The 16,339-nt window shown below is 44.1% G+C and overlaps 1 protein-coding gene across 2 annotated transcripts in view; it reads right to left on the bottom strand.

Annotated features, from left to right (window-relative positions):
* Positions 1-16,339, bottom strand: part of NEURL1 (neuralized E3 ubiquitin protein ligase 1) — an 82,136-nt gene that overhangs the window by 15,905 nt on the left and 49,892 nt on the right. The window lies entirely within an intron of this gene.

Raw genomic sequence — 16,339 nt, 5'->3', positions numbered from 1 at the left:
CTTCATTAAAAAAATTGTAAAGAAAGCTGAGATAATGCAAAATTTTTTCTTAAGTCCAACTTTCTGAAATCTGAGAAGCCTGTAGCATGAGGAGACCACTCACTGTGTGAACACTGAGTATGTGGGAAATTCCTGGGACGGTATAAGAAGCTGTGACCCAACTGGACTGAAAGCTGTCGTGGCTTGGAGCCCAGGTCTAAATAGTAGGAGGTGACACCACCCCATACAACACAAAGGAACACAGCAGATCCCAGTGTGGGACGTGCTGCAAACACAGCACAAGGTGGAACAAGAGGAAGAGGCAAAATTGTCCCTAAAGGATGTGCAGGCCCTTGCAGTGGACACCTCTTCCAGCCACATATCCTTGGGATTTTCTTTATGACAAGAGCAGGACATCAGGTTACCTGAGGATTTTCTCGATGGGATGTACTCTCTCCCAGTACACCGGAGTAGCCGCTCTGTACTGGTATGCCAAGGAATAATGCCAGCTACTGAGTAACCAACATCTCCTGCAATATCTGAGGTCTAACTAACAGCCTTTCCTGTCCTCCTCTTCTGGGAGCCCTGACAAGAGCACACCCACACAAGGTTTGGCTTCAGTAGAGCTCTTTGCTTTGCTTAAACTGGATTATTCCAGGCTCCTCTTTAAATAAACTGCTATTACAAGGGAAGCAAAGTCTCAAAATAAAAATGGGCTTTGTTTCTCATATTTGATTTTCTGCATATTAAAATTTCAGCCTCTCTTCCCAGAAGTTAATTGAAGAAAAGGAGGAATAAATAAAATCAGAAATTACCCCAAGTAATGTAGAAGTGGGTCGCATTAATGCTTTGAAATAATATATGGGCTAGCATTTGCATTCCAACTGCTCCTGCTGGATAGCGTTGGACTTATTTTACCCTCCTTTAGCCGGAAACCTACATAGGAGAACAAATTAATACTGGCAGCTGACGACGATCCTTTTGTGTAGGTGAATGGATGGAGACCTTTCTGAATAGGAACAGAAGGTTCTCTCTATTTTATTCCCTGTAACTATGCATGTGCAGCCTGGCTGACAACTGTGATGTGTGGGTAGCTTGAAGCCAGGGTTTTGAAACAGCTTGTTTTCCACCAGGATGCTTGCATTTCCCTTTGGCTGCTGGACAGAATATCTTTTTCCGTCTGAAAAGAGGTTAAGAGAGATGGAGTTCTGCAGACAAGACACATGGCAGTGACAGCAAACCAGGGTTACATATCCAACTGTTTTACTTAAATCCCTCAGTAGCTCAGATGCATTGCCACCTAAGGAGTAAGATGTCTCTAGCATATAGAAGCGACTGTGAGTTCATTAATGTTTGCAAATACCCATGGAAGAAAGGATTGCAGTTTACTGGCTTCTGAAGAGTGTTTGTGAAAATTTAGAGATGAGTCTCTAAGAGATGCTGGCCTGCATCACAAAATATCCAGCCAAAGGAAAAAAATCCCATTGAATATAAATCAAAACAGAAGTGGGATTCATCTTTTGGGGTAGTAGGTAGGTTGGAAGAAACATGGAATGCCATTTACCCAGAATAACTGATAATGGCCAAGGGCTATGAAAGAACAGTTCTGGTGAAATGTGGAACAAATGAGGTGACTTTGACCACTTTCTTTCGGAAGAAGATGCCCAGGAATTAGTTGTTTCCTTCCTCTAAAGCTTCAATTCTCACTTTTTAAACACAGACCAAACTAGTCATGCAGAATATAGACGAAGCTCGTCATGCTGGAGTAGCCCATAACACAGCCTTACCCCTGCAGAACATTTACAAGTGATCTTTAATGCCTACAAAGGAGAGACTCCTTTTTTCAGGAGCATTTATATTTACAGAGACAAATCTGGGGAACACATCAAAAAGACTGAATGACTTCATGTGATGAGACTGTAAGACACAAAATGGGTCCAACAGCCCATTACCAAGGACCACCCAGCTTCAGCCTGAAGAACGTAGAAATCAGTCATCATTAAACATTCAAGGTTATAAAATTTCTTGTGTAAGACAGTTGGGAGCGCTTCTTTGGGAAAAATCAATTGATGAGAGATCTCCTTGGGTGAGAATAGATGGACTTGTGAGTGAAGACCACAGCCATCCCCAAGCCACCAGAGCAAGCACTAACCCAGTGGCTGGGACACCACCAGCAAACTGGCCTGGACCATGGCTGCTCAGTGGAGCTGGCTGCCCCGGTAGCTTTCCAGAGAGGTTTTGCTGAGCTCTGCATCAGTGCAGTTACGATGTTATTTCTGGATTTTGAGACTTAAAAGTTTCTGGTAGCAGTACAGACACAGCCAAAGTGGAAAGGATTTCTACTAAATACAGATTTTCTGCTCCTCAGTTGGAGAATCTGAGACACTGGATTTAAAGGATGCCTATCTTCACAAATGCCTTTGTATCTTTTTCTAGCTTTGTTTAAGAAAAAAATTAAGGAGGAGTAATTAATTTATCTAAGTAGAAATGAAGGGCATTTGAGCAGTTCAGCCGCCTTCTGTTTTCTTCTCCTCTTTATTGGGGTTCATCTGCAAAATTTAGATTCTCAGCAGGTGATTCCTTACACAGAAAAATAATTTGAAGTATCTTCCTCAGACCAGAGGCTTCAAAGCTTTCCATTTTCCTGCTCAGAGGGCATGGAAGAGCTTCCAATTTTGTGCAGGCTCAGTGCAACTGCAGTAACATTTTAAAACGGCTTGTACAAGGAACTGGTGAGCACAAAGATGCAGCTGTAATCACTGCACTCAGATCAGAAGTATTTCACTACCACCTCTTTTGAACCACTGCCAAATGTTGTCTTCTCAAAATAATTTTTTTCCTTAAACACATTAAGATGTAGAATATGTATTTATTACAGAGATCACATACATGCACACTGGATACAGCTGCAAGCTCATCCAAACACAAAAGCATTTCCAACCACCAGCATGCACAGATCATCTCAGCCCCACACAAGCCTGAAGGCGATGTGTTGCTGTCAGACTGTCAAATCATCATTTCCCTCTTGTTTTTCTTCGTCAGTACTGTCTGTTACTGCCTGAAGGCTTGACTTTCCAAGGTCATGAGCAGCCAGTATTCATATACCTGTAAAGGATCTAAGACAGCAGAGCAAACTCAGCATGAACACACACACACACACTCAAAACTCAGTCTTGTTTAACTGAAGCTCAAAGGACACAGATCTCCTCTTGATCAGTTTCCTGAGACCGGTGCAATCCACCACTACGATCTCCATGAATTGTGATTCTTCAGAGTATGAGGTCTGCAACCAGTCTCCAGAATGAGCTATGGAACACCTACTATAAACAAACCAACTTTGAGACTACTACAAAAAATAACCTATAATTTGGGGAATCAGACCATTCTGTGAAACCTAAGAAAATTCCTAGTGATCCTCCCTCCCAGGAGAGAGTAACACTGAGAAGTCACGGAACTGCCTAGTGATTCCTTGCATCTGGAGAGCATTTCTGTCCTCAGCTACTAAGCCAAGAGTAAAAAATTGGTAAGGCCAGAACTTTGCTAGTATGATGCCTCCCTTTCCGTGCGAAGACTCATGGTTTTTTTCTTCCTTCTGTTCTTTGCTTTACTTGTTCACAAGTGCAATTTTCTTCTCTTAATCCCTCACTTCACTGGGTAATGGCATTTTCAGTGAGTACTGGTGCTCATGGTATAATTTCCATGACCAAGGAACCCCAGGGGTGCTAAGCTACCAAAAGACACATCAAAGTCAGTGGCCCCTACAAGAATATTCTATGTAAACCTGCATCTGCAAAAGGATGTATACTGTATTATTCCCACCACACTGGAGTGCTTCCATTCCCACTCAGGAGTGCAGATGAAGGTTCTTTTTTCCCACCATCAGCTCTGTCTGTCACAAGGAGTTACCCAGGGAGGACAGCTGATGTGCACTGCTGGGGGACTGCCACGCTTCAGTGCAGAAGTAGCCAGAACATTTTCTGTATGTTGTTTATAGCTCAACTTATTATGTACTCTAAGGTGACTGAGGGCTGAAAATATGGCAAAATTATATGGTAAAAAATATGGTAAAATATCCCTCCTAAAGTAAAGATGAAGATCACTGCAACTGGTGGCAAGGAGTAATACCTGTGCTCAAACTCCTCTGGCTTCCAGCTTGCCTGATGTGTATATGGCACCCAGCTCACAGCATCACCTCCAGTGGAAAGAAGAAAAGCATCTGTGACTGGGTTTGGGAAGAGAAGGACCATTGTGCAGGCCTGGGTTCAAAATCCACCCAAATTAACGGGAAGCAGGTTTTCATGCAGCCTGCTGTACTCATGGTGTAAAGACATCCTCATCACCATGGGATGCTTAGCTCTAGGCTCCCTCAATCTCTGCCATGTATACCTTAACTGCTTTATTGTAGCAGGAGGAGCTATGCAAGCAGGAGAGTGAAAAATCATCCCTACTTAAAATAAACACAGGAGAAAAACTGAGAAGTGAAGAATGGTGAGAGTCTGCTCACAGTCATTAAGAGGTAAAGCTCCTCTCCCAGAGCATGTCCAAAGTGCTTTTCCCTGCTGGCCATGTGAGAGGAGATACTTGTAAAACTATTTGTTTTTCTGCAAACTCTTACTCTCCATGTGAGGTCTGGAGGGGAGACTGGGATCTGCCACGCTCAGCATAATGCTGCAGAGACCCACGCTCCTGGACGGCTCGTTCTGCTCTGATGCTGCACACAGGTTCTCCCCTTACTGCTGGTACTGTTACACTCTGAATTTATATAACCCAAGACCACTCCATTGTGTTTATTTCTCATAAACCATCAGGCGCCAGAATGCAGCTTCTCGGACCATACAATGAAACCACTTTCAGAGCATTATTGTAGCATGTGGGAGGCAAATGTTTAAAATCCCTCAAAGGAATGATTCAGACTAAAAACCTCTTTTGCCATATACTTAGGAATCCACTTCTACAAAGTACATTTCTCTTTATGAACAACTGAGAAATCAAACTGCCTGAGTTACTGCCTCTGATCAACCATTCCTTCTTGACAACACCCACATCAAATCAAGGACATCAGTTAATACCTACTTAAACAGTATCTTCCTGTGTGCATTTCACTACCACTGACAGTATAAATATCCCATTTCAAATGGAGCTGCTCCCTTTTGCTCTCACTGCTCTGGCTCCTCTCTTTGCAAAACTACAGCCAACAGACAATACCACTTGTACCAGCTATTTATGGAAGATACCAGGCTGCTCTTTAAGAGCCAGTAAAATCTGCTCTGGGGCAAACTGCATCTGAGATCAGAACCCAGCTGCCGGGCTCTGCAGCAGAAGACACTCCTCACCATGTAAACAGAAAGGATATATAAAAGGTGAGTGGCAGGCAGGAAGAATTAATGTTCTTATTTTATAGACTGGAAACTGAGGGATGGATTGAGCAGTCCCAGGGCATAGATGGCTCCTCTGGCAGAGCTCTTAAGTGAAGCCCCTTAGGGTTTAGCTCAGTGTACAACAAAACCACTCAATTTTCCATGGTACATCCTCTCATTTTCTAATTCTTCATCAAAACATTATTCTCTACCTGCTACTCCTCTGCTTCTGTGTGCAGGGTGCTACTCTCCCCTCAAAACTCAACCTACTTGGGACTCCTCATCCACTACAGACCCAGTGGTCACTATGGAAACCACTGTTCCAGAATTTCTCCTTCCCCACACACCAATTTGGTATCACCACATGGTCAGTGGAGAGCAAACACACATTTCATGTGCATTGACATGGTTAAAGCAGGAGTTAATTGCTACGAGAAAATATTGGCTTCTTGCCCATTGCAACCTGAAAGGCAAATGACCTGGTATTTCATTTCAGCCATTTTCATTGCAGGAGTGGCAGATATTTAAATCACCTGAGTCCATTTGTTTGCCTGTGACCAACACAGTCCTTATCAGCTTTCTGACAGGATACTCAGATGTTTTTTCCAATATTGATGGAAGCATTTGAGAGAATTTCTACAATAACGAAGGGGCAGAAGTCTAAACTCAAGCCAAGGGTTACAAAGAGTCCAAAGCTGAAGTTCTTCTATGGGAGAAATAATTCATATTTACACTAAAAATTGTCACCAGATTTTAAAGCTGTTTTACAAAAGAAAGCAGATCATTGACCCCGTACAACCAATTGCAAGGCTACAAACATCTGCCACTTTAACAGAAATGAGTGGAAATCAACAGTGCTTGAGTTCATCTCCCTGGACTCATCTTTGCTTTGTGTTTGCATTTGCTTGGATAAAAATCAGCATTTCTTTACGGGCATTTTGGGAGAGATTGAGCACTAAAACTATTTGGTTTGTATGACTCAGTTTTGGAGAGGTGATAAAACATGGGATGGAAGAGAATAAGCCTAGTCTTTTAGTTGTTACCAACAGCTAGGTGTTTGATAAATTTATTGTGCAGATCTAGTGGCTTCCTGTGGCCATTTAGCATCAAATCCTGCTTTGAGGTAATGGTGTTTTTATACCATCAGGCAGCTGGTGTCCTGCCAAATGAATCTCAGGAAAACCCTTGGGATCTGTTCAGGGTACTTTTCTAAGAATGCAAATATGCACCCTTGGTTTGCTGTGACAATCACAGATTTCTTGTCACGGGTTGTCAATGTTGTACCAAGAGTACAGACAAAATATCATAGCAAAACAAATCAGAAATAAACAAACCAACTAATCTGGATTCTAAAAGGATGTAAGCTCATATGCTGCCAGTTTCCAAGCTGAAATATTCAAGTAGAAAGGGAAAATAAAAATCCCTGAGCTTTAGAGAATTGCGGCTGTTTTTAAGCCAGAGTGAGGAACTGCAGTTCCCAGGCCAGCTTAGTAATTGAATTGATCATCTGCATATTCTTCAATAAAATCTAAGGAATGAAAGCATACAGTCTAATACATGGATGGATAAATTGTAGTTTTGGGGCATGTATTATCTAATAAAGTGCTCTGAACCAGTCCGGTTTATAACAAATATTCATGCAATTCTGCCTAACATCTGTAAGCATGTCATATTGATTTGCACATGTGAAACAGCACAAAGAGCATAACTCGCCTCATAAAATTGAAATAAATTACTGTTCTCCTTAGAAAATACGAATGTTCTGAAAGAGTCTGACAGTAGGTTACGAAGAACAAACTTCCATATGTGTCTTACAGTTATGCATTTGTTTTCCACAAAAACTGATGCTCAGAGAGAGTCTGCAGGGTATTGGCAACATCTGTGTTACAAACAACACATTTTAAGTTTCATTCAGGCTTTTCATTCGGGGTAAACTCATCCTCCCCAGCCAGCAGTTTTGAAGACTCACAAACATCCTTCAGATTGAAGATGTGCCTATCTGCTGCCACAGCCACCTCTGGATATTGGCCCCTTCTGGTCTGATTCCCTTTATTATGTTAATGGATTTTCTAACTCCCCTTAAAGTCAGAGAAATATGGTTTGAGCAGAAACCATATGCCCTGGGTTTTGTGGAGACAACCTAGATCCTGTTATTCAATCCATCTCCCACTCACATATGAAGTCTCTGAACTTTACTCCCACCCCAATCAATGATTTTCACCTCCATTGCCCCAGGCCTCCTAGATTCCATGATCAATTATTATTATACCTCTCAGAAACCACAGAAAAACAACCATCACTTTTAAGACCATACCGATATTATTTTAATCTCAGTCCTGCCTCTCTGTAGGGTGACACACCTTTTCTTTCCATTTCCTTTGATTTTCTCTACAGCTGGAAAGCCTTTTTTACTTGTTTTAATTACCTGTAATAGACTTAAATCTCTCAGGAGACTGTCAGTTGTCACTTTATCTGATGTTTCCTGATCTTTAAGATGTACATTTCTTCATAGAAAAGTTCTGGATTTTTTTTACCTTCTTCAGGGGAAATCAGGGCAATAATTGCAAGTCCTGATTGTCTAATAACTTTATAGAACTGTATTCTCATAGCCAATGACTCTGTTGCTTACTCCTGGCACTGTCATCCCTTTTACCCTCCTTTCCCCCTAGGAATTTTGACCCTCTTACCTCACCCATTCAAGTAAGCTCACAATTGCATGCAGTGTTAACCTCCCAACTTTACCCCTCTGTACTCTGCTGCAGATTGCTATGGGCCCTCCCACAAGCCTATTTCCAAGCCTTATGTTACTGTGCAAACGTTTCCATAGCATCTCAGTGCTCACGGCCAATTCCCAAGCTGCATCAGACACATTCCCTCACCCCCTGAATCACCTGACAGCAATTTTCTTCAAAACAAGCACTTTCTGCCTCCTTCCCATTTATCATCCTCCCTCCCTGCATTTATCCTTTTCCACTTGCTTTCATTTACCCCTGTGCCTTCACGCAGCCATGGAGATGATGGCTCCTTCTGCAGCTTCTCCCCACATTTCCCACTGTCAGGCTCCTGCCAGCACTGATGGCTTTGCAAACAGCTGCTGAGGGAGAACTCAACCCACCAACAACCACCTCCTACCTGTCAGGGTCTCTCCAAGGGCCAGCACTTTACCCAGCACCATTGCTTATTGAACTGATGTAATGCCATTGGGGGAAGACTCAATTCCTTAGGAATCCCAGGAACCTGGGCTCGCTGCAGTCCTGTTTGGTTCAGAAAAGCACTGCTAAATGATAAACTGCCTGGACATCACAGGATTTTGCTGCTAACTCACCTGCCAGAGTTAAAAGCACATTTTCTAGTGAAGATGCAGCCTGTGAAATGCAGTAATAATACATAACATTTCATATCTTGCCTGAAGAAAAAAAATAAAATTAATTGTGAAGATACAGTATTTCAGGCTAACCTGAAGCGGAGTGTTCAGTTTATCTTACTTCCTTTTATAAAAGCAAATGAATATTGGAGCAGGAGCTTCTCCAGTTGGTTTCTGGGGCTTGTTTGGAAATCACTGTTGCCAGTGATTTTTAAAGATTAAAATGTTACTTCAAGACTCAACATTGAAAAACAGAATTTTGAAAATAGTGAGAGAAAACAGCTAGAGTTTGCCAAAAGTATTTCAATTTTTCAACCATGACTAACTAAGTTTACAGATATCTCTCCTCTTCCAAGCTGGTTCCTCATCTAAAGATCCAACAAACATATATCTGAAAGAATGCACATAGTGCTATTTGTTCAGAATATACATATTTTTAAATTCCTTTTAATATCTCTTTCTTGGAGTATTTCCACCCATAATCCAGCATGAAGGAGGTCTCAAAAAATTTCTGGCTCATTTTCCACATGTATAAAATGACAGTGCAGCCATCACACCCCATCCACCCCACTCCTACTCCAGAGCTGTGGAGTCTGCAGGATGTGCTCTCACAGCCATGCACGGAAGCAGTAAATCACGGCCTTGCTTGAGGAGCGTGTTTTAAACCAGCACAATTACTGCTGTCTGCACCAATTCGGAAAAGTCCTCCACGGGTTTAGGCATGTTCCATATCACAGCAGCACTTCAACATACACTTCCTCTAAACAAGTATTTATATCCCACTGAAGGCTGTAGGATGCACACATAAGCTTATCAGCAGTCCCAAACCAGGAGCACAGGGTAAGGTTTAAAAACTACATTCCACACAACGAAAAAATTCTTCTCTAAACTCTACTTTCCATCTGTCCCCTTGCATTGTGCCAGTGGAGAGAACAGCAATGGAGATTTCCTGAAACTGAGCATAGATCCCCCAGTCTAGCTGTCCCTGGGGGACAAAATTATGGGGGACCCAGAGAAAGAGTCCATGCTCACTTCCATCAAGGTACATAACTGAAAAGGTCATCTCTTCAACAAATTCTTCATAGATTTTGTCATGGCAAATGACCATTAGCCTTGTGATTTCTTTAAAAATTATTTTGATACCCTGATCTAAAAGAACTAAAGAGCTGAATCTTGCTACCAGAGCTTCAGCCAACTCCTTAACAAGCAAAAGACAAATTTCGTTCTCACCTATCCCAGAGAAAAGCTTCCACACCTTGGCTATCAGTAAAGATAATCTGAATGCACAGATCATAGGATCCACTTCATCCACAGACCATTCATCCACTTGTCCAGTTTCAATCTGTTAGCCAATCTGGTAACCAGTACAGGGATGACTCTCCCAAACTCAAGAATTTCTCATCCCATTAATAGACTCATTTCTCTTCAGCTTCTGCCTCCTTCAGCGTCAAAGTTTAAAGCAATATTTGGTGAGAATGTTATTGTGAACCTTTCTACATCTACTCTGAACTGTTGTAGGGAACTATCAAACCCTTGCTACATAATAATAAAAATTGCAGTTTGATGTGTTTACATCAACTGAAATGTCATCACCAACACCAGTAATGCCTTGCTCAAAGGAATCTGGGCCCGATCCCAGGTCTGTCTGGGACCTGGATAGTAGAGCAAAAAGACCTCTCCCCACTGTGCTCAGTACAGTCCCACTGTTGCTGGTACTGTAACAACTAGGACTTTATAAATGTCTTTGTTTCCAAGCACAGATGTAGTCCAGTGATCACAGCAAGAGCAGGATAATTCACATCAGCATTCATTCCTACCCACCACAGTATGGTCCTGGGAAGTCACATAGCTAAACCTGTAAAAGCATTTCTGAAGGCAGAAAAAGCAGAGGATGTGGACAAACTCTCCTGGTATCTAAAAGAGAGAAGAAAGGGTTACTACTGGTTGTATTTCTGTTCTGTAATTTTTTTTTTTTCATATCAAAGTATGCAAAAGGGAAAAAAAAGGGAAAAAAAAAAAAAGAAGAAATCCCAATGAGGCACAGAGTTGACTTATGCTCAGGAAGAAGTCGATGGGCACGTGCAGAAAGGGCCCCACAAAGCTGTGCACACTCTGCTCCAGCCTGGGAGAAGCCATGTCCCCAGCCCCTTTGCTCTGTGTCCACAGAAGACACAGAGCACCCAGACAGAGGTTGCCAGAGCCACCCCTTTACGTCCCAGGGTCAAGTTTCCCTCTGCACAGAAAGATTATTTACAGGGTGGCTTAGGTGTGCCTTGTGCCTGACAGTTAAAAATGGGAAGCCCCATCCCAGGGGAGCTTACAGCCCTTATTAGACATAACACAGTGAGAGGGTACAATAAACACAGGGAAGAGGGTCAGGGTGAGATGGTGAGATGCTGCCTATATGCCCTGTCATCTCTTTTATTCTTCCTGTTAAACACTGTGAGGGCTCTGCATCTCTGTTCATTTTTGCAAAAGTCCTGCCGGTTTGTTACACTGCAGCTGCTCTGGGATGGCACAGCCCTGGCTGGGATGGGTTCCACAGCTTCTCCAGGCCAAGCTGAACCCTCCACCCTGGAGCTAACAGCCCTTTTGAAGAGTTGTAAAGTCCATGAAATCCCTCCTGGCCAATTATCCTTCCCTCCACTAGGCCACAGTGCTGAACATGCAGGTCCTGCTCCATCCTGCCAACAAGGAAAATTGGCTGCTCTTGGCAGTCCAACCATTTCCAATGGGGAAAATGGGGACAGCATTTAGTCCCTAAACTGGCATGGAGAAATCATGGGGCTCATCAGGACTGCTGGAGGAGGCAAAGAGACACGTGAGTTACATAGACCCCAAGTCACTACAGCCTTGTCCCCACACCCAACACACTACACACTGTTACTAGCAGGGGGACAGAGTGACAGCACTGAGAACAGAAACAGGGTCTGTCTGCTGGCTTGCTGACAGCCAGCACGGTGCATCTGGGATGCTGCATCCTGCTGGGGAGAGGTGAGGGTCACCCTGTGCTGCAGGCTCTGTCCTCTGGCTCTGCCACATCGGCTCTGTCTCGTTGGCTGCCTCGCAGCTGGAGGAGCTGCCACAGCAGAAAAGCTGCCCTGTCTGCATAGAAGTGAACAGGGACTGCCACCATGGCCCAGATCTGCAGGAGTGGTGATAAATGACAACTTTGCTACCCACTGCATTTCAGTGACTTGTCCTGCCAGAAGCATTTCACTCAGGTCTGTCGAAGCTGCTGCAGTCGCCTGTGCTCTCACAGGCTCAGGCAATGCCACATCTTTCCTGAGTGAGTTTTGGAGTACTTTGAAAATTCGTATCTGTGAGCAACAGGAAGCAAACATAATTTAGTAAGGAAACAAATAACAGGATAGCTGCTGGGTTCACTTTTACATCTACAACAAACAAAACATCTATGGGGTTACCAGAATTTTTAACCATAGGAGAAGCTGCTCACACAGTGGTTTTGCTGGGGCACAGACAGCTGCAGCACCTATGGGTGCAAGTTAGAGGGACAGTGTGGCTTGTGTGCCTGCCTCACCCTGCCCACTGCACTGTCAGGAGCTCCCTAAAGGCTGTGATTACAAGATGTCATCCTTCAGCTCTGTCCTCAGGAGGAGTCACCTCTACATTCATGTCATCCTGTCAATAGTTACCCATGCCCCAAAACCCAGTTTTGGGAGGTGAGTCCCAGCTCTGGGTGTCAGGGTGGCCCTTTCCAGAAGCACCAGTACTATGTCAGGGTTCATGGTCCATTTGAAATTAGCCATCCCAAAGTAACCTCCAGAGTCTATTTTCTGCACCTCTCAGCCCTCTGGGAAACCCTCTTCTCCCCAGAAATTTGACATTTTTTAATCTTGGCTTGTTTTCCAGGTCAGCAGCCTTATTCTCCAGCACTCCCAGCCATTCAGCAAAGGCGTGTCAAATGCTGTCACTGTCTCTGTGCCTGTCTGCCATCCTGCTGAGCATGCCTGCTCCATGGGCAGCTGGAGGCACAGCCTGGGAGACAGCTCCTTTGACAGCAGCTACATATGCACTCAGGGTATGCTCTGCCACTGTGGTACCTGCCAAAACACCTCAAAGCCATTACCAGCACACATATTGCTGGTCCCAGAAACTGGCAGGGGGGGTATGATTCAAGGAACAGGAAACCAGGCATGGCCAGGATTAGCCACTGAGCCCTGCAGGCTCCATCCGTTTACCTCCCTGGCCATCCTGGTGCCGTGCCCGTGGCCGTGTCTTGCCTGCCTCACTGCACAGCCACCTCTGCTTTGCTAGAGACTGCAGCCCTCACAGCTGAATTCAAGGCTGGGCAATCCAGCACCATCAAGGAAAAGGATCAGCATGGTGCCAGGCAACACTCACTGCAAAAAATTGACACTGCTGCAATGAGAGCACCCAAACCTCAGCCTGCCAGATCTGAGGCAGTGCTGCACTGGGATTCACTGCTTTCTCAAAACTGCAAAAAAAGGTATTTTGGCCTAAATTAATTGTAGTTAGCACTGTTGCCATTAGCCCAGGCAAATCTCATTGGGTCAAGCCATCTAACTCTGCCCTGTTGTAGATTTGGGGCACTCTCCTGCCCCCAGAACTTCTTGGGTAATTAAAACAGGGTCACTTTTTCCCAAAAAAAAGAACAAGGCGCCTGTGAATTCATGTGCCTAAGCGCCTCCCATCATCAAACTTCATTCCCACCCTAGACCGAAAGCACAGCTTAGGCTACAATTCAAAGCAAGGACCATTTCTGTCTCGCAGCAGCTCAGCAGCATCATCAGTTTTCCCCGTGCACATAGGAGTGTAAATGCTCATAACTATTCAGCTGGTTCTGTGGTTTTACATTGAAAATATGTTGCTATGGAGAGCACAGCACAGGAACGTGCAGCTACCACAAGGCACCATGACACAAGCAGCCCACAGCTTCTGCTGATATTTTCAGGCTCTCTGCTGCCATCCCCACAAAGGCTGAAAATAGACTTAAAGCTCAAATGAAGCATCTGTAATACTTCATTTCTGCCTATCCCTCCCCAAGGCACTGAGACTTTTCACAAAAATCCTACCAAGCATCCCACATACGCTCTGACGTCACCTTGCCGATTTCTAATTCCTCACTGCACACATGCCTCGAAAAGGAAATTCCCTCCAGCCCCATTTTCATTCTATGTCCTACGTCTGGGAAGCAGGTTTCCCTCTGGAGCCACCCTTCTGCCAGTACCCAGAGGGGCTGTTCAGTCCTTATTACTTTTTAGCCACAATAGAAAGCAAATCCCTTGTGCTGCTCCACCTTGCTGCTCTGCTGACTGGGAAGGATCTGATTTCTGTCATTTAAAGCTGACCTTGGGAAAGGTCATTCAGCAGCAGCAAACTGATCTGCAAATTCAGTGCAGGAAAAACCTGCCCAAGCTGTTGAAACCCCAGTCTTCACAGTGTCCAGAATGCATGGGCTGGGTGTTGAAGGATGCTGAGCATTTCCTGATCTCACTGACCTGATGAGACTTGGGAGTGCTCAGCCAAGGCAATGCAGACTTGAGCCCACAGCACCGTGAATGAAGGATACCTTTAGGGTTTTTCTTTTTTATGAATTTTTAAAGTATCTGAAATACTGTTTGTTTTCTTTCTCATACTCTGTAGGAATTGATAAATCCTCAACTGCACTATAAACATGCAGTCATCAGCCCTTGATTTCTAAAAATGTGTTTGTATTAAGCTATGAAATTATTTACAGTGGCCATAAACATCCTCCCAGCATCTGGCAGCTGAGAGAGGGCCTTGGAACTCACTAATTTATGTACATTGTAAACCACTTTCTAATAAATAAATAAGCTCTTAATATCTCACCCACAAGAAGAGGCACATTGCATACAATACTATATTTAGGGGTCCTTTGGAGGTCAAGGATTCAGCAGCTAAATTTCTCTGAGGATCTTTCTTTGGTGACTGTCTATGCCCAAATGAATTGTCAGCTGAATGTCTCTATTTTGAAATAGGTTTAAAATTCTCACATTGCTTTGAATGTTGGAGAAGTAGCTGCTTGTTCCTCCTTTTGCCTGAACCAGGGTCAGATTCTGATCTCAGGGGCCCAAAGGGGCATTTAAATACCCAAGTAAATGCTTGCTGATCCTTTAGTAGTGACCTTCCTTGGAGGGACTACAGATACTCCAAGGCTGGTTCCTGGGGCGGGGATGCTCTCCAGGCCAAGAGGATGCCCAATGCCAGAGCTTGTAAAGAAAGGAGAAGGTCGGGACACCCTCCCTCCCGGATGAGCATCCTGCAGCCCATTACCCTGCCAGTAATGTGAAGGGGGCAGAAGGGAAAACAAGTACCTCACACATCCCATCGGCTGCTGTGCAAAGGAAGAGCCATGTTAGGGCCCCTCATGGCTGCTGAGAGTACTTAAACTGATGGAAAAGGGATTTTCAACTCCTGTGAAATCCATTGAGGTGCCCTTAAGGACAAAGGAGGGTGAGTGGCTGGTTCAAAGCAATCCTTGGTTGAAAACAATACTGTCAAATCAAAATCTGTGTTTTGTACAAAGTAATAATAGTCTTTTTACAAAACAACATAAAAAAGGACTGCTTCACTTTCTGCCACTGCAGAAAGTTTTCACATACTGCTTCACTTATATAAAAATACAAACCAAGCTCTCCCCTAGTTGCAACCAGTGCTAGTTAAATGAAAACATTAGCTGGCAAACAGGAGAAAAAAAAAATGTTTCACTCACTCCCCCTGCCCTAGACATGGAAGAGAGGAAAGAATGAATCAACTATTAAAAATCAATTTTGTTTTAGTCATGTGAGGTACTCAGGGACAGCTAGAGAGCTGAATGAAGAACTTTGAAGTAGGAACCCCAATGTAACCAGGTCCTACTGCATCACCAGTGCTCTGCGGACAAGCTCCATGTAAGAGTCTAGTTATTCCATTTATCTACATTTGCAGATGGCTTCAGAGATCTGTCACTAACTGTAGAGTCCCTCTCCTCTCCCCTGCAGCCCCCATCTGCTCTGCTGGAAAAGATGAAGCTGCACCAAGACAAAGCTGGACCATGCAGAGTCCCCCACCGTGCACGGCATGGGCACTTGGCACCCTTCCTTTTCGGTGGCACAGCCAACCCCTGGGGTGCCCTGAGGAATCTGTGCCTGCAGCAGAGTCGTGATGGTCTCTGATGTCTTCCCAAGCACCCAGGGGCAAAAGAACCAAGTCACAAGGATGCTGGTAGCAGCCCCAGTGGGCCAAAAAGACATAACCAGAATGTAAAATTGCTTTTACAGATGTGCCCTGGTTCCTGTGAGTTGTCTCCCACATGTGTCCCCCTGTCCAGTCAGTGCAGAAGCTCTGCAGAAACTTTTCTCAAACAAAGTGACCTACACCTTGCTATATTTTTTTTTCTTATAGATAGTAATTTCCAGTCAGCAATGGACTATTTCAGTAAAACTAAGCAGAATCCACTGTTTTCTTAAGAAAGATAAACAAAAGGTAAATGCAATGGGATTGCTGCTGGTCTTCAGCAGAAAACCATGTGATTTTGCACATCCTTATTGCAGTAGTTGAAGCAGCACACACTGCTTGCTGTTGATCAGTGTTGTAACACTGTTCCCTTCACCCCAAACAGGAACTTAGCCCTACAGTTTTGAAACTATGCATG

The sequence above is a fragment of the Corvus brachyrhynchos genome, unplaced genomic scaffold (assembly GCF_000691975.1).
Source record: "Corvus brachyrhynchos isolate BGI_N302 unplaced genomic scaffold, ASM69197v1 scaffold61, whole genome shotgun sequence".
Taxonomy (NCBI): Eukaryota; Metazoa; Chordata; class Aves; order Passeriformes; family Corvidae; genus Corvus; species Corvus brachyrhynchos.
The sequence above is the reverse complement of the archived record's forward strand: the minus strand, read 5'-3'. Positions and strand labels throughout refer to the sequence as shown.